Source organism: Triturus cristatus, chromosome 4_1 (assembly GCF_964204655.1).
Source record: "Triturus cristatus chromosome 4_1, aTriCri1.1, whole genome shotgun sequence".
In the NCBI taxonomy this organism is placed as follows: domain Eukaryota; kingdom Metazoa; phylum Chordata; class Amphibia; order Caudata; family Salamandridae; genus Triturus; species Triturus cristatus.
Genome location: NC_140585.1, coordinates 1,263,430,651 through 1,263,456,326, shown reverse-complemented (window position 1 = coordinate 1,263,456,326; position 25,676 = coordinate 1,263,430,651). Strand labels below are relative to the sequence as shown.

At 44.8% G+C, this 25,676-nt stretch overlaps 1 long non-coding RNA gene across 7 annotated transcripts in view; it reads right to left on the bottom strand.

Moving 5' to 3' along the window:
• LOC146856555 (uncharacterized) overlaps nucleotides 1–17,593 on the bottom strand; it is a 29,930-nt gene extending 12,337 nt beyond the window's left edge. Inside the window, exons 1-4 of one of the 7 annotated variants that reach the window (XR_014981514.1) lie at nucleotides 17,442–17,593; nucleotides 17,234–17,327; nucleotides 15,850–15,895; nucleotides 15,550–15,576 (exon numbers count right to left, since the gene is read on the bottom strand). This is a non-coding gene — a long non-coding RNA (uncharacterized LOC146856555). Of the gene's footprint in view, nucleotides 1–15,428; nucleotides 15,577–15,849; nucleotides 15,896–17,233; nucleotides 17,349–17,441 lie in introns of all 7 variants that reach the window. The other 6 variants (XR_014981521.1, XR_014981515.1, XR_014981516.1 and 3 more) reach the window with 6 other exon arrangements.
• Nucleotides 17,594–25,676: the final 8,083 nt, after the last annotated feature.

Here is a 25,676-nt window from a genome sequence, read left to right as displayed (position 1 = left end):
CTCTTCTAAACTAATAGTTAAGCGAGCTTTTTGGACCCACATGAACAGAAATTTAGTGGATGGAATTAGTGTAGGCTCCGCAGTCCAGTTCTTTTTGTCATTTAAGGATGAGTTTCGTTTTGAACCATTCCTGGACGAGATAGAGCCTCCTATTGCAAAAACCCTTTATTTAAAGTTCAGATATGGGATACTTATGCTTAATTACAACACCGAAAGATGGGCACAAAAAAGATTGGGAGAAGCGAATGTTAAAAAGGGGTGTTGCCCTATGTGTTCTAATGTCTGTTCTGAGAATGAAGCTCATATGTTTTTTGTTTGTAGCGCCTACATGAATGCTAGAAAGAAATGGCTAAAACCAATGTGTAACCTTTTGGGAACCAGGTCCTGCGCTATAGCCTTTAGGATCATGAAAAGTAATTCAACCCAGTACATTGTTTTTAGCATAAGTAAATTTCTATACTCTGCCTACATAACTCGTAAGAAACAAGGACAGGTACTTTGAGTTGGAAATGTGTATATGTTTACAAATCTCTTACATTTTTAATATTTTTATATATTTTTAAAAAATTTGAAATGAGATGAATTGTAAAAGGTATTCATTTTTTGTGCACTATTCTCTTAAATTGCTGCTATGTTTACAGTTTGATTTTTTAATGTATGTATGTGACTTTTATGGCCAAAATGGCCGAAATAAAGTAATAATAATAATAATAATATAGTCTCTGAAGCCTTCAGATACGCCTTTGAAATTAAGACAGAATCTCCTGCACAGGTTTTGTAGTTTCTCCTCACCTTCATACCATGGGCTCTCAATGTCATATGGCCATTTCTGTGGGTTGATAACATCTATCTCTGATGTGAGAGCTAAAAATTCATCTGTCCGAGATGATGTGGCCGACCTATTGCTTGCAGACTGTGCATACAACCTAGAGCGCAAGTTATCTGCCAGATTTTGATAAAACTGGGGAAGGTTTATTTTGACCTGCCCACGTGAGTCCTCACAGCTGATTGGCACTCCTCTAAATAAGCCACTCTCAATAGCTTTTTCAGCCTCCTTCCTGTGTGTCCCTGGAAATTACAAACAAACACAAATGTTAGACCAGTGGTCGAAGTGGGCAACAAAAAGTAGGGGAACTGTGGGCGGAAAATCAGAGGGTGGGAATAACCTGAGAATTGAGTCAGTGGGCGGACTCAGGTGTGGCCAGAAATAGGAGTTGAGATTTAAATACATTCACAAAGTGGGATATGTTTCCAATCACAGAATGTCCCAAATACGCTTAAAAGTGGAATCACAAGCCATTTGTCTGACCAGTGCAGTTTCTGTCATCAGCACTTCTCCTACCTTTTTCCACATAGCAGTTCAAACATGAATGGCTACATATCCTAGTTTGCAAATGTTTTCTATATAATTATGGCTCTTCAATATTTGCCACATCATACATAATCTGCTGCATAATCTGATGATTTTAACTAATTGCTTGTAGCTCAAACGGATCAGAATTTACCCAAAAATGTCAAAATAAAGTATCAGAAAATATTCTGCATTACACTGAAGCATTTTTTTGCTGCCTAATTTAGTCAATGGGGCATAATTTGGTTCTCATTTGCTGCATAAGTCCAGTGCCCCCAAAGCAGGCAGCACCTATTAAAAGTGCTTGTGCATGAAGCAGAGAGACTGTTAAGTTGGCGAACTTAGTTTGGTGTGCACCCAAATCCTGCATTGGCGATCCCTGGAGAGCTGCAGCTACTAATGCTGAAACAAGGCCAATGGACGTACCAATGGGTGAGGTGGACTGGCCTCAAGGGTCCTGTGACCTCAGTGACAGTCACTGTTGCTCTATGGTGGCTGCATCATAGGCTTTCCAGCAAGACTGGAAGTGAACTTCAGTATGGATTGTGATGGATAGGCCTTCAAGGTTAACCCACTCTTGCCACCGCTAAAGTCCACCTGCTGGTGCTAAGACACCAAGGGTTCTAAGGTCTAGCGAGCCCTTCTCAGGTCTACCATGGAAATGTGCTCCCTCAGGAGAGTGGTCTGGTGTGCTGGTCATCAAGGCTGAACCTGGTTTCCCAGTTCCAAATTTGGCAACTCTGGCCATAGTGCCATATCCTCACCCCCACTGAACACGTTACTGCCCCACTAAGAAAAACACACTGCCTTCAGCTCAGCTACAGCCCAACTGTGCCAGGCTATAAACACCTGGATGCACCTCAATTCAAATTATGCACTAGACAACATTATGCCGCCTAAAAACATTTTCTTCAACATTCCGGAAAAAGCAAAAACTCCTAGGGAATGCAAAATTAGGTAAAGTATGTGAAATGTAAGAAGGAACAACAAACATGGTTACCTCAATGTTTTTACACTCGTCATTCAGAAATCAGTGAGTGCTTTTACCATTGCTTATATCCTTACAAAAGGAAAGGAGTATGGTTCAAAAACACCACATCTGTGAACACAGTGCCACGGTACACATTTTGTTTTCCAATCCACCCATCAACTAGGTATTGCAGTACCTCCCGGATGGTGCACCTGCCCACCGCGGGAAAACAATGTTCAAAGAAACCCAAGAACACAAAAGTAGTGCTTCACTGGTACTCTATAAAGCAGTGCTAATGTGTTTGCGTGTGAATAAAATCAATCTGGCCACTATGCGACGACTCCGTCTTGCTTTATTTAGTGCTTTATTTATTTTCATATTTTTAACCTTTTATTTCTCTCTGTCCCGAGGCTGCTTTTCGGAATAGAAAAATGTTTGCTACTTCCTTTATTGTGTGGGAGGTAAGCTCTGAATTTGCTACAAAAGCAACATGCCCTCATTGCCACGTTTTATTTTGAGTTTGTAGCTTGGAAAATTTTAATTGCGCATGCCCACTGTTATGTGCTGTTGTGATAATGGAATGGAGCAATTCGTTTTTTGGGGTGTCCCCCCCCACCCCTTTTCTGCAAACACAGTGTGGGGTGGATGCATTGTGTGAAACTTGTTAACAATGACAAGGCTTCAGGCGTCCGTAAAGTGCACTGTTTGTAACGCTGGCAGACTTTAATGTCATTAACCCTCATGCAAGCATGGAAAATACCTCCACGCCCTACGTTTGCCTCAACATCAACCATTCCTAGGCCGTTGTGACACTGCTCCTATCCTGTCTTTTTTGTCCAACAGTGGCCATCCCTGTACTGTTCAGCGTGCAGTATCAGCCGACAAGACTGCCACGACTGTTTGGAGTATTGGGCCCACCAGTGTGTAACCTATAAAGCGTGTAGGCTGCGGTATCTCCGTTTGTAAAGCTAACCGTGCCACAGTGGTAGTGACTGCGCAGATGTAACTTCTGAATGCTATAGGTGGCACTCAATGCTATAGGTGGCACTAGCTCGATGGGTCCAGGGGGTACAGCTCCCGTGCCATTTACAGGGAAAGCCTTTTGAGGCTGCATACAGTGGAATATCTGTGTCTAAAAGTCACACGAACACATTGCCTATTGGAAGACGTGGGGATATTAACTGATTTGCCCAGAATCACAGGTCGGTGAGCTAACGCCGTGAATCTAACATGGTTCTCTAGCTGTGCTCTACATAAACAAATTCTCTAAAAAAACTATTAAAACAGCACCACGTGTACTGCATCCGTTAATATACAGATACCTGAAGCCTACAACACACAAAAACACACTACACTATATACTGCAGTACACAAACACATTACTACTTGTTTAACCATTACACAATACTACAACTGATACTCTAACACAACCGCCATTCACATTATTGCTACCCTTACTATCGAGTGAAGGGAAGTCTGCAGCGGGAGGCAGGTCAGGCAGCAGGCAAGGCCAGGCAGAACAGCCACGTCAACATCCGGTTCTGGGTCACTTCGAAAAAGCAAAGGAGCCAAAGCAGGAAAGCCCGAAAAATAAAGGGCTTGGAGCAGGAGGGCGGGACTGCCGAGTTGCAGACCCACCCACCCATTGGTTGAAGATCACGGCGTCTATTGGTGGGTACCCTGGCAACGGTGAACCTGGTAGGTGCAGGGGCATGGGGCGTGATGATTGGCGGCAGTCCGAGAAATTTCCGGATTCAGCCAGCCACCCGGAAATACATTGTTGTTTGTGGTCTTCACTTTGTGCGCGCGTATTTGGGAAGGGTGGACGGCGTTTTGATGGAGCAGGGTGGACGGCGTCCACCCTGGAAAACAAGTGGGGGGATGCCATCCACCCGCGTGGTACCCCGACTCGTGCCCTGGGCATGGCAGAGTTCTACAAAGACACAGACTGAGGAAGGCCGCACGTGGCGAGGCGATCGCGGTGCAGCGACAGACCAGCAGCCCATCCACCTTTGAGCCCCAAAGACTGGCCTCTTCTGGAGAGTGGAAAAGCCTGGTCCCGGCTACTGCTCCTCCATGCTGTGGTGTGATGCCAGTGAACATGTGCAACATCCAGAACCCCCCCCCCCCCCCCCCCCCCCGAACACAGTCTTAAGTGGAGGGCCTGAAAGTTGAGTGCAGCCACCACAGCCCTGCTGAGAAGACGTTCATTGGTGGGGGGCACTTCCCGGAACCCCTGCACATAGCTCTGCAGCCGAGGCGGCCCTGAAGGGTAATACCATCCCCTGCCTGGGGGGCTGTGTCGGAATTTCCCTTTGCCACTGAGGTCCCAGCATACATTAAGAGGAACGGAGGAAGAGGGCACATGCCAGCAAAACTAATGGGCATAGGGGGGGGGCATGGGCGGGCCTTCCTCAGCAGCTGAGTACGAGGATTTGGGCCAGTGAACTCCTCTGAATTGGGACAGATGACCTGTCTTTAGCGCACGGTTCTGGTTCACATTAGAAGACTAAGGGCAAGCTCTTCCGGTCAGAGTGAAGCACCCTGGCACGGAGAATGAGAAGCGGGCAGGCCAGAAGACAAGCCCCACTGCGGGCACCAACTCTACTTGCAAATAGAGGGAGTTGGGCTATTGTCAGCCAGCGCTATGCAAGTAGGATAGTGGATAATCCTTCAGCAAAAAGAAACATACCAGTTTGACAAGACATTGCTGAGGGGGGCTGTGGGCCGCCATCCTAACTAAGCCCGCATGGTTAGGAGAGAGCAGCTCCCCGTGGCCTTCTGCATTACAGCAGCCAACACTACAAATGCGGCTATGAATGGAGCTGCAATGGCTGCAGCCTGGGCTAAAAAACGGCTAGATCTGTAAAAGACATGTTGCTGAAGCAACCACTGGCGTCCACCACGTCAAGTGTGACTGCAGGAGAAAGACCAAAAAAATATATATAGGGATGAGGGCTCCGACGCCCCAGCTACCAAAGCCTTTATTACCACACTCTTCACCTCTGAGAAGATCTACTCACAATGCAAACTCAACTCTCGGCAGACAAAGACGTTAGAAAAGATCTTGATGAGGTGGGAAACTGTCACATCCTTGGAAGAGCGAGAAACCACCAGGGATGAAGAGTTGGAGATGCAGCAGGAAATCCTGCGACTACGTGGAGGACCTAGAAAAATCGCTCATGCAGAAATAATGTGCACATCAGGAGGGTGCCTTCCCGTGCAGAAGGAGGACATGCGAATAGGTTCTACCCTTTCAAACTGGTGCTAGGCGACGAATGCCCGGCAGAAATTCAGATTGGTAGAGCGCACCGTGTGACGGTCTAAAAGCAACAAAGCTCACCCCGCCTGATATTCTGGTGTGTCCACGACTCCCAAGTGAAAGAATCTCTGGCGCACTCATCCGGACACCAGAGAACACTACTCGGCGGCTCATAAAACAATTGACCTCACTGGCACCGAGCCTCTCAGACCCCCACCATTGAGCCTCGCTCCGTCAGACCACACCATGATCACAGTTACACTACACAGAAAGTGGCAATCCCACATCTGGCCGGCTGGCGACTGCGGGATAAGTCTCCTACAATCCAGGCCTATTACAGAGGCGATAAGCAACAGAATCTTAGACTATCTGCAAATTAATGACACAGGGGTTACTTAGTTAGCAACAGCGTGGAAGGCATTGAAATTAGTGGTCAGAGGAGAATGCATAGTGATCTTGGTGGGAGAAAATACACTGCGATGGGAGAAAAGGCAGAGTATAGAGCAGGCAGTTGAAGCTATACATAAGAGAACTGGGGCACCTAGTCTGGAGGGCACTAGAGAATTAGACTTTTGCTGGCGCATCTGTACCGGGACAGGGCAGAATATGCAGTTGAGGCTCGGACAGTTTTTTCCTAGACAGTGAAAAGTGTGGGAAAATGCTGGTGCAGAGGCTTAGAGCCAAAAACCCTGGCAACATCGATCCGATCCATAAAACCGCCTTGGGGACACTGTGCAAGTTAACCGGAACATAGCTGGGGAGTTACAACACTTACCAGACTATACACAGAAGACGATATAGCCCAGACACCCTCACCCCTTTCTGCGACACAAACATGTCACCAGACTGCTGGAGGCCACTGCAGAACAGCTGGCGCAACCAATCCGCATTGAAAAGGGGATCAGTCATCGCACACCTCAAAAGGCTACAAGGACCCAGACAGGTTTACAGCGCAATATTATCCACTGTTTTGCCCAGGACTGGCACCCTTACGGACGCGACCATTTAATTCCTTCAGGGAGACCAGCTCACTGACCTACTCGATTCTGGAAGCTTCAATTTCGGTAATATTAAAACCAATGAAAGATCTGACAGACTGGCCTTTTCGGCCCCATTCTTGAATATTGATGCTAAAGTATTTACAAGAAACCTAGTGGCACAGCTGAACCAGCTGGAGGGACTGAGACCCAGACAGTCTGGTCTTATGCCCTCCCGGCAGGCAGAGAGAGGGGGGACAATACAAAGAGGTTGCTATGCCTCATGGACGTCATACACAGATCGCATAAGGAGGCAGTGTTACTCTCCATTGATGCCAAAAAGGTGTTGGACCAAGTGAGATGGTCGTATCCAATTGATACATTGCGGCTTCAGAGAGGGCTTTATCGAATTGATATAATCTGGTTTACAGAGCCTTCGTCAGGGTCAAAGGCACTCAACATTCAAGGACCAGATGGTTGCAGGGGTCAACATTTGGAGGGAGGTCTGGGTCTCTCAAGCACAGGGCATGGGGATTGTACTCTTCCCCAGTGACATCACACACTATGGAAATTTAGGACAGAGTGATGTACGCCAAGGACCAGACGTCTTCCCTACCCAATGACCGCGAACTCTGACTTTCCTCCAGGGGGCAACTCGGTCTGACAGATGGCAAGAACAGGGCGGTAAGCGCATCGGACCGTTATTCTACCCGGGCGGCTTGAGTAGCTTTGACAGTGCCAGTCTGACAAGTTACATTACTTTCAATTGCACCATTTGGTCACCGAGCCCGCATTACGAGAAGCAATGTCACGGAAGCGGACGGCCATTGAGAAATGGATAGAATGCAAGAGGGATGATCAACATCTTATTTTGGAGCTCTATGCAATGCTGATTAAGCCTGCGGGAGGGGATCGCTTCAAAAGACTGCAACGGTGGGAGAAAAGCTGGGACGGCTGCTTTCGGAGAAAGAATGGGAGGACATTATAGGGCTTATCACAGCGCAAAACACAACAGGGGCAGAATCCACATACAAAGTGCTTTCATACGGAGTAATGAGGCTCCCCCACATCACCATCCTATAGAGTCTCTGTTAATCCTCAAACAGGAAAATCATGAAAGATAAAGGGGATATTCCGGAGCCAGTTTTAAACTTAGTTTCTGCACATTAATGATTCATGAGCCTTGGAATGTCTTCCCCACCCTTACGCTCCATCCCAGGCATTAGTCTGCACAGGGATGTTAATAAGCCCAATGATGAAGCATGCCACTACTAGTGGGAGAGGGCACTTAAATTTTGTTTGCACCACGTTCATCTCGTGTAAACTTCAGTTTCCCCCTATTCCTTTGTGTGCGTATGGCTGTTAGGTTAGGGACGGGTGGTGGTGGGGGGGGGGGGGGGGAGAAGAGGTACCTCTATTCCCTATGTGTGGGGTATAACACTCAATGGTATCTCAGCTAACCATCTTAGGTTACTCAACCCAATATTTTGCGTATTAAGACAAATTTAGATTAGACATCCATTCACCATCCCTTATGGTCAACTAGCAGCTTGATTGCTAGACCATGCATGCACCCTTAATTTTTACATGCAAACATTGCAATTCACCATGCTGCAACAAGACAAAGCATTAATAACCACTGCAAATAAGCTGTTCACGCAACAGTTCTAAACTAATATATATATATATATAAATAATCATTCGCAGGGAGGAGAGGCTACTGCCATCTCCACCACATGAGCCAGGTTAATATCCAGAAACATCCAAGGCCTTGTTAGCATCCCCATCTACAACTGCAGCCTTATCCATGAACAAATGACAACCCAAATAAGATACCCCTTACAAATGTTGCAGACCCTGGCATACTAACTGGCTTCTGAAATACACAATTTCATAGAATAGTAGTAAGAGGGCCACCCAAAGTGCAATTGTTTTGCCATGGGCAACTGCTTCACAACACTGACCCTGGCTTAAATGTACTTGGAAAAAACATACAATTTAATATTGTCCTCAAACATCCAAGTCAACCGTTCAGAGCCATCTCCCTTATACCAGCCATGAAAAACAGAGCATGTTCAAGTCTATTCCATTATCACTACATAAAAGACTGCAGATACTACCATCTAGCATATAAATGCTTATTGGAAAGCACCAGAGTTGCACAAATATTCCACTTAAAGGAGCCAATATGAAGGAGCTGAAACATTCCTGCACCATCACCGAAATTTCCTTCCACACATTACAAACGTTTCACCTTGACACCACAAGCTTTGACCAGGCAAAAAAGCACCAGATCAACAGTATGATTGTTGAAGGCCCTCCAACAGTTCTCACCGGGAGCAGAGACTACCAGGGACATGCAATGTACAGTCCAGAATAAAGATTTAGGAACGCTGGGCATGGACAACGCAGACTCCTAACCTACAATATTATATGGAGTGGGCAGGGCCATTATGACCATCACATGCAAGTAATGCCCCAGAAGCTTTTGCTAAAAAAACAAGAGCATGGTAGGCTAATATTTTGCATCTCCTCTACCAGTAGTGTTCCAGGATACGAGACAGTTCCCCCTCCCCCCCCCCCCCCACACACACTACAAGAGCCGCTAGGGAAGGCTAGCCAGCATACAGTTAACTGGTACTCAATTCTACAACCGGCTCTTGCTTTCAGAAAGAAAAAGCACAGGATCAACTTCAGTCTTAAAACCAGCTGAACATCCGTGCAAACACGGGGCATCTGTTACAAGACCTAGTCGGGAACCAAAAGAGTTACAGCTTACAAAGTATAGTATGAGCAGTAACATTATGTCCCTAAAAAATAAAACTTAGCATATCCAAGTCAATAGCTGCTACACGCTCACATGGCACAGCCTATCACAAAAATTAAAAATACTAAAATCAAGCAAGAGTGTGGATTTGGGCTGCACAAATTTAAGAATTAGGAGATTATAGAAAGTGAATGAGCTTGTAGAATTCATACTAAGAACTGCGACATCATGGGATACCGCAAGATGTGTTTGAGGCAGGCTGGCTTGCTCACAGATGACAGTTTGCTTGGCATCAGACACTGGTGAAAGCACTACAATGAAAGTTAGTCAATAATTTCCTTAATTGTATGTGGGCAAGTTCATCCTTCCGCCAGGCAGTAGAAATAATTTCCATTCCCAGATCAGTTCATTCAAGCTTCTGAATTTTAAGCCTTAAGAAATTTAGACCTGAAAGAAGCCAGTTTTTGGCCTAAACAGGTTTGTAACTTGTGGGACACATCGAATTGTATGATGGCAGGGTGAAATTGCTCTCTCAAGCACCCTTCAGGCACTAAATAAATTCAGATATTGCCAGGTTCATCTAGAATTGGGGGCGGGGGGGGGGGGGGGAAGATGCACCATACGAGCCAGCTGCGCCAATGTTACTCAACTGAGGGCTCCCAAGTACACCGATGAAGCGCACTAGCAACAAGGCAGTTTCTGCAGTTAGGATTTTTTGTAGTTTTCCCCGATTCCTGCAGAAAACTCCCCTTACCACCCAGGTATGCGGCGTTGCTGTAGTAGATTCACTGCATCGTGACCTCCCTATCCATGCTCATGGAGTCTTGTTATAAAAAGCCACATTGTAGTCTGTAACCGAAAAAGCCTTCTTGCGTTTTACATAGGTTTTTAACACATGCATCAATACTAGTGTTGTCAGATTACTCAGGACTACACTACTTTAATACGACCTCATGTCCTGCAAACGCTGTGCAACCCCAAGTAGAGCAATTTAACAGTTGCCTTAAACCCTGAGAATTCAGGTCCCAGTGGAAGTCACCAGGTTTTGCTGGATCAGTTCAGTTGGAGAAGTCACGAGCACACCAACTTTGTGGATAGTCTACACAAACCACAGGGAACCTGCAGAACCTAATCATGTAGAGGAAGACGCTAGCTGATAAATAACCAGCTGCTGATTAGGGCACTCATGCCCTAAGGCAAGACCCACTACAGCAGGGCCAGCTCTAAGGTGGGGCGATCAGTGCCACTGCACTGGGTGCTGAATTGGGATGGAGGGTGCCAGGTTTATTTTAGAATGACCAGATACCATGTTCCGTGTCCCAGCAATATTCAAACATCAGTAAAAATTTCACGATAACACTGGAGAATGTTCTTCCTGAAGAGAGACCAGAGCTTTGCCTGGTAGTGGAAGTTTTAACTGATGGCGCAGAAGGTTAATATGCCTGCTGCAAAAAAAGCGTCCCATTCAGATCAAAGTGCATAAAATATAAATAGGTCAATGGGTTGTCTCTTGTTACTTGAAGTTTAAAAAGGTAATCCTACTATAGAGCAGTGAGCTATCAACTGTCGTCAAAGAGATGCATGCAAACTGCAAGGAAAATATTACAGCTACATGTTTATCCGCCCAGTCTTTCCTTATCCAGATATTGCAAAAAGGGTTCATTTGGGTAGAAATCAATTAAAGAAAATCATAATGCGTTACATTTTGAATTCTGAATTTGCGCTTTTCCAGACCAAGGACTCTCAACTGTCCTGCCAGCATGTATCAAATCAAATATAAGCTTTATTCGATCAATAAATCATAAAAGCATACAAATACAATTTATGCGGATAATTTAAGAACAGTTTTCATATGAACAAAATTACAAAAATGGATAAAACATTTCTCCAAAAGTTAAAATCTACAGCAGTCATTTGGATGCGGGGCCTCGTTTTACACTAATCAGTCAATATTAACGAGTATTAGTTAACTCATTGAGTTTCTAAATTTCATCACTGACATTAAAAAGCGAGAAACAGCAAAGATGACATCCACATCTTCTAAAAGCAAAAGTTTTAAATATGCAGGTTTACATGTTCTTATTCCCCAGCGTTTAAGTAAGGGTAGAAGAAATAATTTCCTCGGGCTGGTATACAGATTACAAAAGAACATGATGTGAATGTTACTTTGTGTTGAATGGTCGTCGCATGGACATATTAATTTCAGTGAGGCCCAGTCATTCTGTTTCGGCAAAGTGACCAAGCGGAAGAAAAACCCTAGGCGCAGCCTAGTTAAAAGCATGCGAGCATAGGGTGCTTTTTCAAGCCCAAGGTAAGATTGTAGGCCTTCAGTAGGGGTGATTTGCTGATAACTCAGGGTTGTGCCTTTAAGTTTCTCAGTGTCCCATCTAGCACTCTCTAAGTGTATAGATAATAGTTTTTTGAGGGCCGGTCTAGTCAAGGTTTGAAGGGTCTCTGGTTCGTGGTAAAATTCAGAGTGTCCAATGTTAGAGAACATCGTTTGTACATATCGCAGCCACTTGACTTTTGCTACACCGTCCAAAGCCATGCAGTCTTTCATGAGGTTTCTATTCAATTTGCACTCCTCTGTGGTCCAAATCTTATGCCAAAGCAAACAAGGTGATATTTTTATGATGTCGCTAAGGTATTTGACGCCGGTCTCAATATGAGTCATAAAAGTCGACGTGGTTTTGGACACACCTAGTAAGTAACAGATGAAAATATTCTCGCAAGTTTGTAATGAGGACACATTCTCGAAACCCCAGAGACCTGCGCCATATGTGGCCGTAGCTATACACTTTGCCCGGTAAATCTGTAACATTTCATGAATGGGTTTACCCCCAATTTTGGCTGCAAAGGTTCTTAAAGCGCCTATGGCACGGCTAAAGGCGAGTTTCCTAGCTGACACTGCGTGTTTCCACCTTCCCCTCCTGTCGAACACAATGCCCAAATAGCAAAAAGTGTCTGTAATGGCAATCTTTTGCTGATCTAAATATATTGAGCATGATGGTCTGTTCTTTTGGGAGCAGGGCAAGGAGAAAGTTTTGGAAATGTTCACCTTTAAATTTCTTTTACCCATGTAGGATGAAAATTCATTTACAGCTCTCTGCAAACCTACTTTTGTCCTAGACATAATTGCCGTGTCATCGGCATATAAAAGAATGGGTACAGGCCTACCATTAACAGCCGGATAATCGCTTGGCAGAGTTATTAAGCTTTCAGCGATAGAGTTTATGTAAAAAGTGAAAAGCAAGGGCGCAAGTATGCAGCCTTGCCTCACCCCTCTGTTTATGGCGAATTTTTGTGAGCATTGCCCCTGGGTCCCAAATCTTACTCTGGCCCCCGCTTCTCTATATAGCTCTTTGATAAATGTGAGGATCGCTGAGTCCACCCCGATGTCTTCCAGTGTCGACCAGAGCATCGCATGGTCCACGCAATCGAATGCGGAGCTGAGGTCGACAAAGGTAACAAATAGGTCCCCTTTTTTGGCCTGCGTATATTTAGAGACTAATAGGGACAAATTTAGGGATTGCTCCAATGTCCCTAGTCCCTTTCGGAACCCATATTGGAACTCCGTGATAACCTTCTTCTCTTCTTCCCAGTGTTGTATCCTCTTAAGGACAATCCTGCCAGCAACTTTCATGAGTCCGTCCAATAGCGATATTGGACGGTAACAAGCCGGGTCGTCCCTATTCCCTTTTTTAAATATGGGGACTACGATTGCGTCCGACCAGGTGGAAATAAAACCGCATTTATTTCCCATATTTAGTACATTAGTTAACAAGGGAACCCAAAAGTCCGGTTCTGATTTATAGAGATCCACTGGGGTGTGGTCAGGGCCGGGAGCTTTACCTAAAGGACTTTCTCTAAGGGCATCTTCCACTTCTAGTGTGGTGAATACCAGTTCAATGGGGTAAGGAGGTGCTGGGGAGACAGTTGGGTGGTTATCCTGAATTATGCTATCTGGGGGTGAATTCACCTTGCATGGGTTCAGGACATTACCCTGTGTTTTGTTGGAATAAAGATTACCATAATGTTCTACCCAGAGCTCAGCCGTTATAGCCACTTCTACAGAATTATCTCTGTCTTTTAAGTTATAAAACAGATCTTATGACTTTCCAGAAGGCATTACTGTCCTTATTCCTGGCGGCTTCCCCCAAAGCTTCCCAGGCCTCCTGCTTCAGTTTCGCCCTCCGCTGTTTAATTGCCAGCTTATAATCGTGTCTCGCTTGACGAATTTGAACTCTATCTTTTGGGTCGGCAGACAAAACTTTCTTTAAGATTTTCAGTGTAGATGTACATCTAGAGTCAAACCACCCACGAGTATGCCTCCCCTTGTCTTTGCAGTTCCTAGTCAGTGCATTTTTTATGTGGTGCTGAATGTTAGAAAAAGCAACCATGATACTCTTTGGGTCAGTATCTTCCTCTAAGCAGGCAAGTATGTCCGTGGAGCAAGAGGATAGGAAGTTTTGAAAGAAGGATGTTGGGTTCACTTTCTCCCATTTAATTACATACCCATTGGTCTTAGATAGGGTAACCTCAAATGGATATAGAACCCTACTAGGTTCCTTTACTTTGCCCTCCATGAGATTTACCCCGAAGGTAATGGGGTAATGATCGCTCATGGGGTCATCCCCCGTTTCCCAGAAGGTTATAAAGTCAGAATGGGTGGGTGATATCAAGGCAAAATCGATTGTGGATTTACAACCTCTTCCATTGTACGTTGGGGCAAAGGGAACCGGGGGGGAGCATGCCTGGTTAATGAAGGTGAGGTCAAAGGTAAATATGACATTGTTAAGAAGAGACCCCATATTGGTGTGGGAGAAGTGCAGAGGACCGTCCTCCCCGAGATCTGACAGGCCGCACAAACCTAGCTCAGAAGACGGACAGACAGAACAATTGAAGTCACCCACCCACAACACTATGTGATCCCCCGAACCTTGATCTCTCAGTTTGTGAATATGATGGATCATAATATTCAAATTTGATTCCACCTCACTAATTGGCAAATTATTATAAAAATTCACGAGAATCCCCTTATGCGAAGTGCCCCATTTAAGTAGTATGATTTGGAAGTACTGATTGGATTGGAAATCGCAAGCTTTTACGTCCGCTACGTTAGATATATATGTGCACAAGCCCCCCTTGTTGCGACCCTGGGCTGATGGCACAGCTGGGGAATGGAAGGTTCGGTAGCCCAACATGTGCACTTCCTCTATAAGCCAGGTTTCTTGTAGGCATAGGATGCCATGCTTCTGCACAATCTCTAGCCAAGGTTTGTGGGTGATCTTACTACCGAGGCCTGCAACATTCCAAGAAAGGAGAGAGTGCATTGGGTTTCTAATTTCCTGTGGATGATGCCCTGCATTCCCCGTTGTGCCTATCCGAACTTGCAGGTGTGCAGGGTCTGCCTGTAGTTTGACCTGTGCAGTAAAAGGGTGCTGTTCAAGGGGGTTTAGGCCTATCCCAATGTGGCTTGGAACTTGGGGTATGGGCATTAATTTTTCACTCGGGACAGTTTCCATTAGGGGATTTTGGGCGTTGGTAAGGATTGGGGCGACAGTAATTCCCAGTCAATCCACCTGATCCAGACATTCAAACCTGTTCATAGTGGGTGCTCCTTCCCACCCGTTGTTAAAGGGTTGCCAACCATCCCCATGTCCTTTCCATCTACGATTGTGGGCTATTGACCAAGCCCCAGATGGCTCAAAAGTCTGTTTTGGAGGATAGAAAAAGGTAAGGGGTCTGGTGACAATAGATTGGTCAGTATCCTGTGAATCCCATATAGTGATGTGCTGGGCTGTATGAGGGTCTGCAAATGAGACCAGTACTCAGCTGGTTCTCTAGTGCAGGGCCGACTTTAGTATGGGTGGCGCCCTGTGCGACAATGCTTGCCCCCCCCCCCCCCCCCACGGCCAGCTTGTGACGGATTCCCTCACTGCCCCCCAAGTCCCCCATAACATCTGTCTCTTCGATTTATAGGTTTATAGCACCACTCATACCAGTTTAAGGTGTTAGAACACTTTACATCACACGTACATTGCATAGAGACAATCGTACTTGTGTAAATCAATGTATTGGAAATGTTACATAAGACAGACCTACGAGGTGTAGGAGTCCTGGAGTACTGGAGCTGAGTACTCCAGGACTTTTATCAGAAGACTGGCAGCCAAAGAAAGTAAATGGCTTGGTAAGTGCCAATTCAAGCTATACCAGTGTCACCTTGTTACACTACACCACCGCAACAACCTGAAATACAGAAACAAAAAGTTAAACACTCGCTAAAAAACAGCAGCCCTTTAAAAGCAGAAACAAACTACTCAATTATGGTGGTGGTGGGGGGGGGGGGGTCACAAGCAAATTAAAACAGGAATTCGTCAAGTCTGAAAACATGCTACCGGCCAATCAGATAGTGAAAGCTGAGCCCATCACACAAACAATCTTTCTGCAGATCAAACAAGTAAGCAAGCAAAATATAGTCCCGCTACAACCCCACCTCATGCAAAGTTAAACTGTACTTACTGGCAGTATGAGCGAAGTTCCGAAGACTTACAGGAGACAGAACCACCTACAAGCACATGAAAACAAAGATAGGCATGTTATCACTCCATCTTTAAAGGAAAAAGATGAATCCACAACGCTCCCACTGAAACCCAAGACCACCCTACCATAAATAGAAATATGCCCCCCCCCCCCCCCCCCCCACACACCTAACATACCAATCATAGTTCATTGTATTGGTCCAAAGGGGAAACAGAGCCACAAAACATAATATTTTATTAACAGCCCCAAAAAGCGTAGCTAAGGAATCGCACTTTCAGCTGTCTTCCCACCCAGAGAGCGAACACCAACAGCAGCCAAAAGGCAAGTTCCGAGGCAGCATCTTCCTAAATTCATAATAAGCATTCGTCACCCTTGAAACATCCCCCATAACAATTGCGTAACGAACCTTGGTGCCCCCCCACCCCCCCGGGAAGGTACGAAGAGGGCGCTCCGGATCTAGTCGGGGGCTCTCATGACAAAGTACCTCGTTGAGAGGCGGCCCTGCGACTGACATTCGGACTGCAGCCTAAGAAGTTAATATTGGTGCCTTACCTCGCATCCAGAAGTACCTGGGGGGGATTGAGGGGGCCTACAGACCCCAAACAATTCTAAAACTGATTTAGAAATAAACGGCACTAAATAAACTCCCAATCTAACAGTTTTAAAAAAAAAATAAGTTTCCCACCTTTAACGCCGGTTCCAATAGCATGCACTACAAATTCAAAGAGAACAACCTTGCAGTTCCCATCATATGCATTTCAGATTAGCCGCAAGATTCCTTTTTTTCGAGACTCATAGCTAAACTAACTTGGAATTCAAATAATTTAGCCTACTAAAGTGCTTGAAATATCGTTTACAGAACTCCAGTTTGGCCAGACCGGCGCCTCCCTAACACATAGCTTCTTATCATGTGAATTATTCTAGTTTCTTATATCCAACTACAACTCCCAGAACACAATCGTGAATTAATAGAAACGAAAAAGTTCCTTATACCAAATAAAAATAAGAGTACTAGTTGGGGGGTGAAAGAAACTATACCTCTAAGAGTAAACATCACGATACAAATATTTTAAAAAAAACAAGCATTTAACCGTAAAACGGCAAAGGTTAAAAAAAAAAAACGAAACTAATCAATTTAAAAGTTTGGTTCACAACTAATTAACATTTACTTGAAATACTAATAAGACAAAACAGTGACAACAAATGGAAAAAACTCGGAGTAACCAGTTCTAGAACTTTAATTATGACAGCCTCTGAAAAACAAACATTACCTGGTCAAAATCTTCGAGACCGATTATTAAGGATTACTACATTATAAAGCGCTGCAAAATAAATGAAGATTTACAAATAAATGTAAACCTACCACCAACGCTCGTCCACCCCTCTCCGAAAACCGGCCTATCTTTCGCCTGGGTCCGAACTCTCCTTCGACAGAAGATGAACATCCAAGTCCTTATCTACAAAACAAGATAACATCACTGATAACAAAATAACCCAGGAACGCTCTGTAAGTAAGAGAACTTAAAATTTTGTTATAACTTTAAACTGCCCAGCACGTAACTAATACTTACAGCAGGAAAACAACTCGAAACGCCCAAAAAAATCTTCATCCGCTATACAAACCGAATTACTCTAATGAATATATAACAGCACACTCGCCCTCTGCACATTTTTTAAATCAAGAGACACTTGGTCACGAGGCCACCTGTGGACAAATCAAAGGCTCTCCGATAATTACAAGCCACGCCTATTTTGGTCATGTGACAATCTCATGGCCAATCCAAGGCTTCCATTAGATTTTAGCGCCAGCGAGAGGAAAGCAGACGGGAGCGCGATGGGTGTAGCCAGGTGACCAATCCAGGTGTAATTTGTTGGTTCCCGAGTAAGAGCGGGAGTATGATTGGCCATGTGGTAGTTGGGTAATCGCGCCAGCTGTATCTTTTTATCTCATGGAGGCTTCTGGGTACCTGTGAGTGGGCGGGTAACGGCCACGTGAGTGGTATTCTCACTGGTCTGAGTAGGGGAGCCTTACCACTATTGACCTTTAACTCATCGGCTCGTGCACGAATTATGGAGCTGTATGGGGGTAGCTCTGATGTGAGCCGAGAATAAAGAAAAGTGAAGAACGAGTTAGGGTTGTCACCTGCCTCTCTTAAGCTTCATCAGCCCATGCTCTTTCGTCGTGGACTTTACTTCGACAATGTAACGCATCCTGGGAGTTGTAGTCTTGGTTCGCCTGCTTTGCGCATCACTGATCATGCCGGGTTAACCATGCTTGGTAAAAGGAAAGCTCAGGCCTGAATCAACGTTTTGCTGCCATGGACGGATATCTTGTCAAATTTAGAAACATCTGTTATAAAATCGTTTTTTTCTTGTTTGTTTGATACGAATGCTCTAATCCTCACCACTTTCCAAGCAAGCTTAAAAATTGACACAATACATACACTTGAAACAAATGTGTTTCCGGTGATGCAGTCCGGTTAGAAAGCAGGAACACCAACAGGTATGGGGCATAATTTTTATTGTGGCTCGGCCATGTCCTAGACAGTGCTTTAAATGGGTTGGTACTGAGTACCTGCACTTCCTAATTTGAAAGGGAGAGAACCAGCACTGATGCAATATTCACTCCCGGTCTCATACGCACAACTGTACTGAACTTAGTCCTGGCATGTAGTAACCCCGACTCCCCAGCTGTTCCAGTACTGGGACCTACATACCTGCCATTACAGTGCTAGAATACAGCACTGCTTCTTCTACCCATGCAACTTAAAGCTAACCTGCATGACCCTCAGCTGCTCCAGTACAGAAACCGTCCATCTGTATTCTGCACCCCCCACCAGTGCACTGCAGTGCCTGGTACAATTCTGCGATTGGGACCTGTTCGGCAACTGGCACCATTAACACAGACATCCGTATATTGGAGGCCACCAGCTGAATCAAAATAGGAAATAAACAAGTGAACTCGATACAACAGTTTATTTCCTTGAAATATATAGTGCTAGGGATCGCTGTAAGAATCATTCCTTTGCCGGGTTCCAAGGCTTGTGGAACCCAAGGTGAGCTCAGTATGGGACCACTGACCCATGATTTGTTTAAAGATGCACACTGATTTCACATACGGTATTTAGTATGCCTCTTCAAACAAATAAAACATCTCTGAGCTCCTCCCTCTCAGTGAGAGGGTTGTAGCCCGTACTATGACTAGGTTCATAGTGCGAGGAGGTTACCCTATGATGAAGCATGCCACCCTCGGGTGGGTGAGGGAAACCGTCCTATAAAAGGCACACCCTATTAGCATCCGTTTTTTACTTTCTTGCAGACCCAGGGTTCCTATTGTGTTGTGATTCTGTTTTTGGCGATATAACCCACGATGGTATTTAAACACCCTCTGGCCCTTCCTTTGTGTTTTGTTGACATTTGCTAGACACCAGGACCCAAAGGGAAACTGGATGCAAACGATGAACTACCATAGGGATTTGTTATCCATGGGGTGCCAGCCTGTTTGGTGTTTGAAGGAAATGCTCTACACGCTGTGCTTAACATACTGTCACTGCGCACATATTATTGTGTGCCATGTATTACATAACTGTGTGTTATGTTGATATTGATGCACACAGTGTGCACTGACAACATGACATCATAATCCTGTCAAAACCGTGGGGCATATGTATCAACATCACCATTTGCGATTCTCAAATAGCGATTTTTAAAGAATCGCTATTTGAGAATTGCAAAACGGGATGTATTAAAAAAAATTGCAAACTTTTTGCGATTTCTTAAAATTCCTTAATTGCGATTAGCAAATTGCGAAATCGCAATTAAGGAATACCTGCCCATTCATTTCTATGGGCCAGGAGACCCATAGGAATGAATGGGAAGTAATTCTCAAATAGCGAATCGCAATATGCTAATCGGAATTTGAGAATAATTTCAAAGGTGCAAGGGTGTCATGATGACACCCTGATGCACCCCTGAAATGAGCATGTGTGTGCATATGGCGCACATACATGCCCTAAGGGCATGTATGAGCGCCACGTGGCACTTTGTAAAATTCAAAAAAGTGCTTTTTGAAAGGAAATCGCAAATTACCACCAACTGGAAGTTGGTGGTAATTTGCGATTTCTTAAGGATAATTCGCACAACTTGGGTGCTTTTTACATATCATTTAAGAAATCGCAATTTGCGATTTCTTAAATGCTTACGCAAAATTAAGAAATCGCTAAATTAGCAATTCCTTAATTTTGCGATGGGATTTGGCTCGTACATCCCGATTACCGATTTTTTAATCGCAAACGCTGTTATTTTGCGAATCGCAGCGTTTGCGATTAAAAAATCGTTTGATACATATGCCCCCAAGTCAGAATCTGGAGAAATTACCTTTCTTACGCGTACAAAATTAAAATATTTGGAGATAGTCTAAAAGACTTTTAAAACAACTGTTGGGAGTTGTGGGCAAATGTAATTGGACTACATCAATCCACACTCACTGTGTTATATTTTTCAATGTTCTTGAACGACTAGCAGTTTGAAATATGTAGGATTTCTGCCCCTAACATACATGTCCTATCTACAACTTCATGCTCTTTAATTTAAATAGCTGTCCCTGTCACACACGTTTGCAACCCTCTTTCTGATTTAATGCAGGACAGTTTCAGATGTTTGTTCAGTACCAAAATTTCAAGACAAGGCATTGGTTGGGCCTGTCAGTCACATCCAAAGGTGTCGTTCACTTAGTCCTTGAAGCATGCATTTGACATCACTCCCTACACTAACGTTTGTGGCAAGCCCAGTAGCAAGCCTGGACAGGCCTGGCCCCATGATCATCAACAACTCCTTTGGGCCTGAGCAGAATTCAAGGAAACCCAAACATTGGCTTTGAAAGAAAAAAATGCAGTAGCAAATTTTGTAGGTCTTGCCTAGACAATAATGTCTTTATTGGTTATATATAAGGTAACAAAAATGCTTATAACACGTTTTTACTATAACTTTTCAACATGCTACTCAACAACATAGCTTAACCCCTTCGCTGCCGGGGTAATTCACCCACGGGGGGGGGGCACGCAGCGCCACGGTGCTCGTGACGAGCCTAGCTCGTCATGAGGCACAGTGGAGCTGTGCTCATGACGAGCTGGGCTCGTCACAACTCCGCCCACTGATTGATTCTCCCGCACAGGCGGGGAATCTTTAGCGCTTGGGCGCAGCGCAGCCGTTATGACAAGCCCAGCTCATCATGAGCACAGCACCACTGTGCCTCATGACGAGCTGGGCTCATCATAAGCATGCAAGGGGTTAAAGAAGTTGGCTAAGCCAAAAGCTCTGGCTAAACACTTTCAAGGTCACAAAAGCGAGACGTATTGGCTATGCCATTGCTTGTTTAGCTTACAGCTGTGCTGCTGGACAACATTCCTAAAGTACTTCCTCCCACCAGCAATTAAGAAAAGTGCTATAATGCAGCCACAGTTTTTTCCAGTTGCTGTACAGAATAGCTTAAGCCTTTCCTTGAGCCAGCAAAAAAAAAGCGCTATGAAACAAACAGCGTTCGCCACATCATAATCCTTTTTTAAAAAACTTTTAGCATCTACAAGTGTGTTTACAAAGGTATTAGCACCAATTGTGGCTCCTCATGTTTTGTCCATTTTTAGACAATTGGCTATTTTCTACATCTTCTCTTCCTAAGATCAACAAAGACAAAAAAATTGTAAAGTGCTTCAAAGTTTTGGTGGGTCCTGAACTGGAAACAAAATCACATATTCAACCATAAGAGGACTAACTGTTTTTATGAGCCATATTCCAGTCTCTGGTGGAGATTGTATCTCTTCCTTTAGATCATGCAAGAACATCACAGAAGGTTCTGAGAATCATTCTTCAGTTTAACACAGACTGAGTAAGAAAATGTTTGAAAGTGCAGCCACAATATCAGTAATAACATGGGCAAGGTTACATTTTAAGCCTGTGATTAGTTTAGTCTGTCAGTGGTGTCCAGAAGAAAAAAAACAGTAAGACTTTTCCCCAAATAACTCGGGGTATAAGAAAGGAGAGTTACAGGGAATGGAAGACATAACATTCTATAGGAAGCTCCTTAATGTCCTCCCAATCCTGTAGTGAATACGACAGATACAAGTCTTTTAGGTTGGAGGTGCAGTTCTAGAGAATCAGTCAATTTAAGGGCCATGCCTGCTAGAAGAAGCACTCCAGTCTTCCAATTGGAGAAAGTAAATAGCAGTTAAAAAATACATTCAGGGTTTTTCTCAGGTGATCTAGGGACAAGCAGTGGTAATATGAACAGACAGTCAGATAGCCTAATTCAATTTCAATTTCCAAGGGGAAACAATGTTTGTAATTTCTCAAGAAAGCCCAAGACAAATATTTGTGGGCCGGAAAGAATATGGTGCCTCATGTACTAAATTTCCATTTGCAAAAAGTTGTGGTCTATAGCACACAAATGTTTTGCAAATGGAAATGAATTTTATAAACTAACCTATGTACTGATAAGTCAATGCACGCAATTCAGAATTGTAGTGGGTCACAATTTGACCTACCTCTTCAATATTAATGAGGGCTCACTATGACGGGATGCCATCACAGGAATTGTGGCCTGCTATGGTAAGAATATCATCATGTCTGTGATCTCATTTAAATAAGATAAACTTTTCTTTAAATGGTGCCCATTTCTTACTCATCAACAAACTTGCAAATTCATTACCATCCCAACTCAGAAGTCTATAACATTTTAATGTTTGCACCCAGATTTCAGTCACAAAACATTGATACATACCATACTGAATTGCAATCTTGAAGGGACACCTAAAATATCCCATTTCCAAATAGCAATTCCTTATACCTTTCTAAACCCATTTTGCTATATAGTAACTTGATACTGAATTGCAAAATAGGTTTAGTATGTAAAAAAGCCATTTTGTGGTCACAAAGCCTGTGATTTTGCATATCGCTGACTTAGCATCCTCCAAATTTCTTTATACATCAGGCCCGTGAAATTTCTACAGGCAATGTGCATTCTAGCGAAGATGAATCGTAGGGCAAACATGCTATATTCGTTATTTTGTTAATTGACAAATTTCTGGTTTTACCTAAAAGCTTTTCAGATTTTATGCAAGAAATGGGATGTCCAATCATAGATGTATTTGCATACAAAGAGAACATTCTCCATCATTGTTTTTACTAATTGAGGCAAGGGTAGAGGGATAGATGCTCTATTGATCAAATGGCCGTATGGCCTATTGTGTGCTTTTCCTCCAAATCCCCTCTCCTAAATGCACCAAGAAATTTTCAAACAGCGAGAGTATTGTCAATCAATCAGGGTTTTGTAGAGCGCGTTACTCACCCATTAGGATCTCAAGGCGCTGGGGGGATGGGGTGTGTGAGCAGCTCTGTTGGGTCAATCGAAGGCTTCAGGCTCATAACTACGCCGGTTCACCGACGGAGAGTGCGGTGTTTCTTTCCTGAGCGGTTGCCAGGCGGAGGTTGGTGACTCACCCAGTATTTATGGGTGAAGGTGAAACACACCAGTTACGGACACACGTCAATTGGTTTTTGTGTGTCGTTTGTATCCTTTATCTGTGTGCTGTCCACACAGTTTTGTTATTGCAGTAGCGTGAGTGGTCCTGATGAAAGCCTAGCCTTTCTATAGGTGTGACGGCTGAAACATGTCGACCCACATTTGTTAATTTTCCACCACAGTCTATAACCTCCTGACTGGTGGCGTACACAATTTTAATCCTGGTCATGTACGGATGCTATATATAAATGACAATAACTTTTTCCTTTTGTCTGCCGTGCGTGAACTAGTTTTAACTACACAACTTTCACTTAATTGTCTCTGATCAGCACTGCACCCCTCACTCACATTATCAGCTCACCATTTGTGGATTTAGTTGATCCTCCAGTGTATTTCAAAACATCCCTGAGCTCCTCCCTCTCAGAGAGGGGGTTGTAGCCCCCAGAGGAACTAGGTTTTTCCTCTGGGAGGAGAATCCCAAATGATGAAGCATGTCACCTCGGGTGAGTGAGGGATTACTTCCTACAAAGGGATTGCCCTTAGAAATATCTATCAGGCTTAGTTTGTTTCTGTACTTCACCGGATTAATTAATTAATTCGTTTTTTATATTATGAGACCTCAGGGTTTCGTACTGTGTTTGGGTAAATCGAAGAGCCAGGTCTTGCGGTCCTTCCTGAATTGGTGCAGTGTCGGGCTTCACCAGAGGTGAAGGGGGATGTCGTTCCAGGTCTTGGCTGAGAGCTACGAGAAAGACATTCCACCTGCTCTGGTCCTGTAGAAGCATGGGATGGTGGCTAGGGAACGGTTGGCTGAGCGGAGGTTTTTCTTGGGTGCGTGGAAGGAGAGGCGGTCATTGAGGTATTGGGGTCCGATGTTGTGGAGGGCTCTGTAGGCACGCGTGAGCAGCTTGAAAGTTATTCTTCTTTTGACAGGGAACCAGTGGAGGTCACAGAGCTGTTGGGTGATGTGGTTTTGACGTTGGATGTCAAGGATTAGTCTGGCTGCAGCGTTCTGGATGGTCTGGAGTTTGCAGAGGAGTTTATGTTGATTCCGGCATAGCAGGCATTGCCGTAGTCCAGTCTGCTGGTGACGAGTGAGTGAGTGACAATTTCCTGGATTCAGTGGGGGATCCATTTGAATGTCTTACGTAGTATGCGGAGGGTATTGAAGCATGTGGAGGAGATGGCATTGATCTGGCGATTCAAAGGGAGAGAAGAGTCCAGTATAATGCCGAGGTTGCATGCTTGGTCTGTCGGTGTGGGTGGGTTTCCGAGGGCCACCAGATGTCGTCCCATGCAAATTTCTAATAGCTCCACAGGAGTCTAGGAGACCTTGATTTCCTGTACTTCTCAGAGTGCTGGAAGGCTCCATGTGAGAAAGTGCCATCTTTCTTGCATGGTATGCCCCCACTTTTTGCTAAATTGCTGAATGTACTTCGATTGAGTGTACCCTGGGTTCCTGCCAATCAGGTGCCCAGGGCCTATGTTCCTTCCTTAAACCACACAAACTCCAAATTGGCAAACCCTAGCCACATGTCAGCCCCTAGTAAATGGTACCCTAGGTACCCAGGGCCTTGTGACCAGGGAAGGCCTCTAAGGGCTGCAGCACTCATTGTGCCACCCTCAGAGGCCCTGTACCCTTACACACACACACTGCCCTTGCAGGCTGAGTGTCTGGGTGCAGGACAAAACAAAGAGTCGACATGGCACACATCACTGTGTACCATGCCCATCACCTACACTGCCAAGGCATATGTCAGCCACCCCTCTAGCTGGGTGCATTACGCCTATGGTGTGGGCACAGGAGCAGGAGCCCTGTGCCCCTACAGTACCCGGGTCCATTCCTGGGCACTGTAAGTGCAGTGCTGTCATTTAAGAATACATGGTGCTGAGAGCTTGTCAAACACGAGCTCCACAGCACCATATTGGCAACACTGAAGCCTGGGAAGTTTGGTATCAAACTTCTCAGCACATTGAACCCACACTGATGCCAGTGTGGGATTTAATGTACTAAGCACCCCAGAGGGCATCTTAGAAGATGCCCCCTTACAGCTAACTTGCAATCCACGTCTGCTCTGAGGCTGCCCAGGCTGCCACACAGCAGACACGTTGCTGGACCCCTGGGTGGGAGAGCCCCTGCTCTCCCGGGCCTGCAACAATGCACATCCTGGGTGAGGTGAGAAATCTCCTCCCCCAGGATGAGCAAAGGGAAGCTTCAAAGGCATGCCGCCAGTTGGAGTTTCCCCAGGCCACTGCAACCCCCCACTCTGGCGGGAAGCTTGGCCGGAAA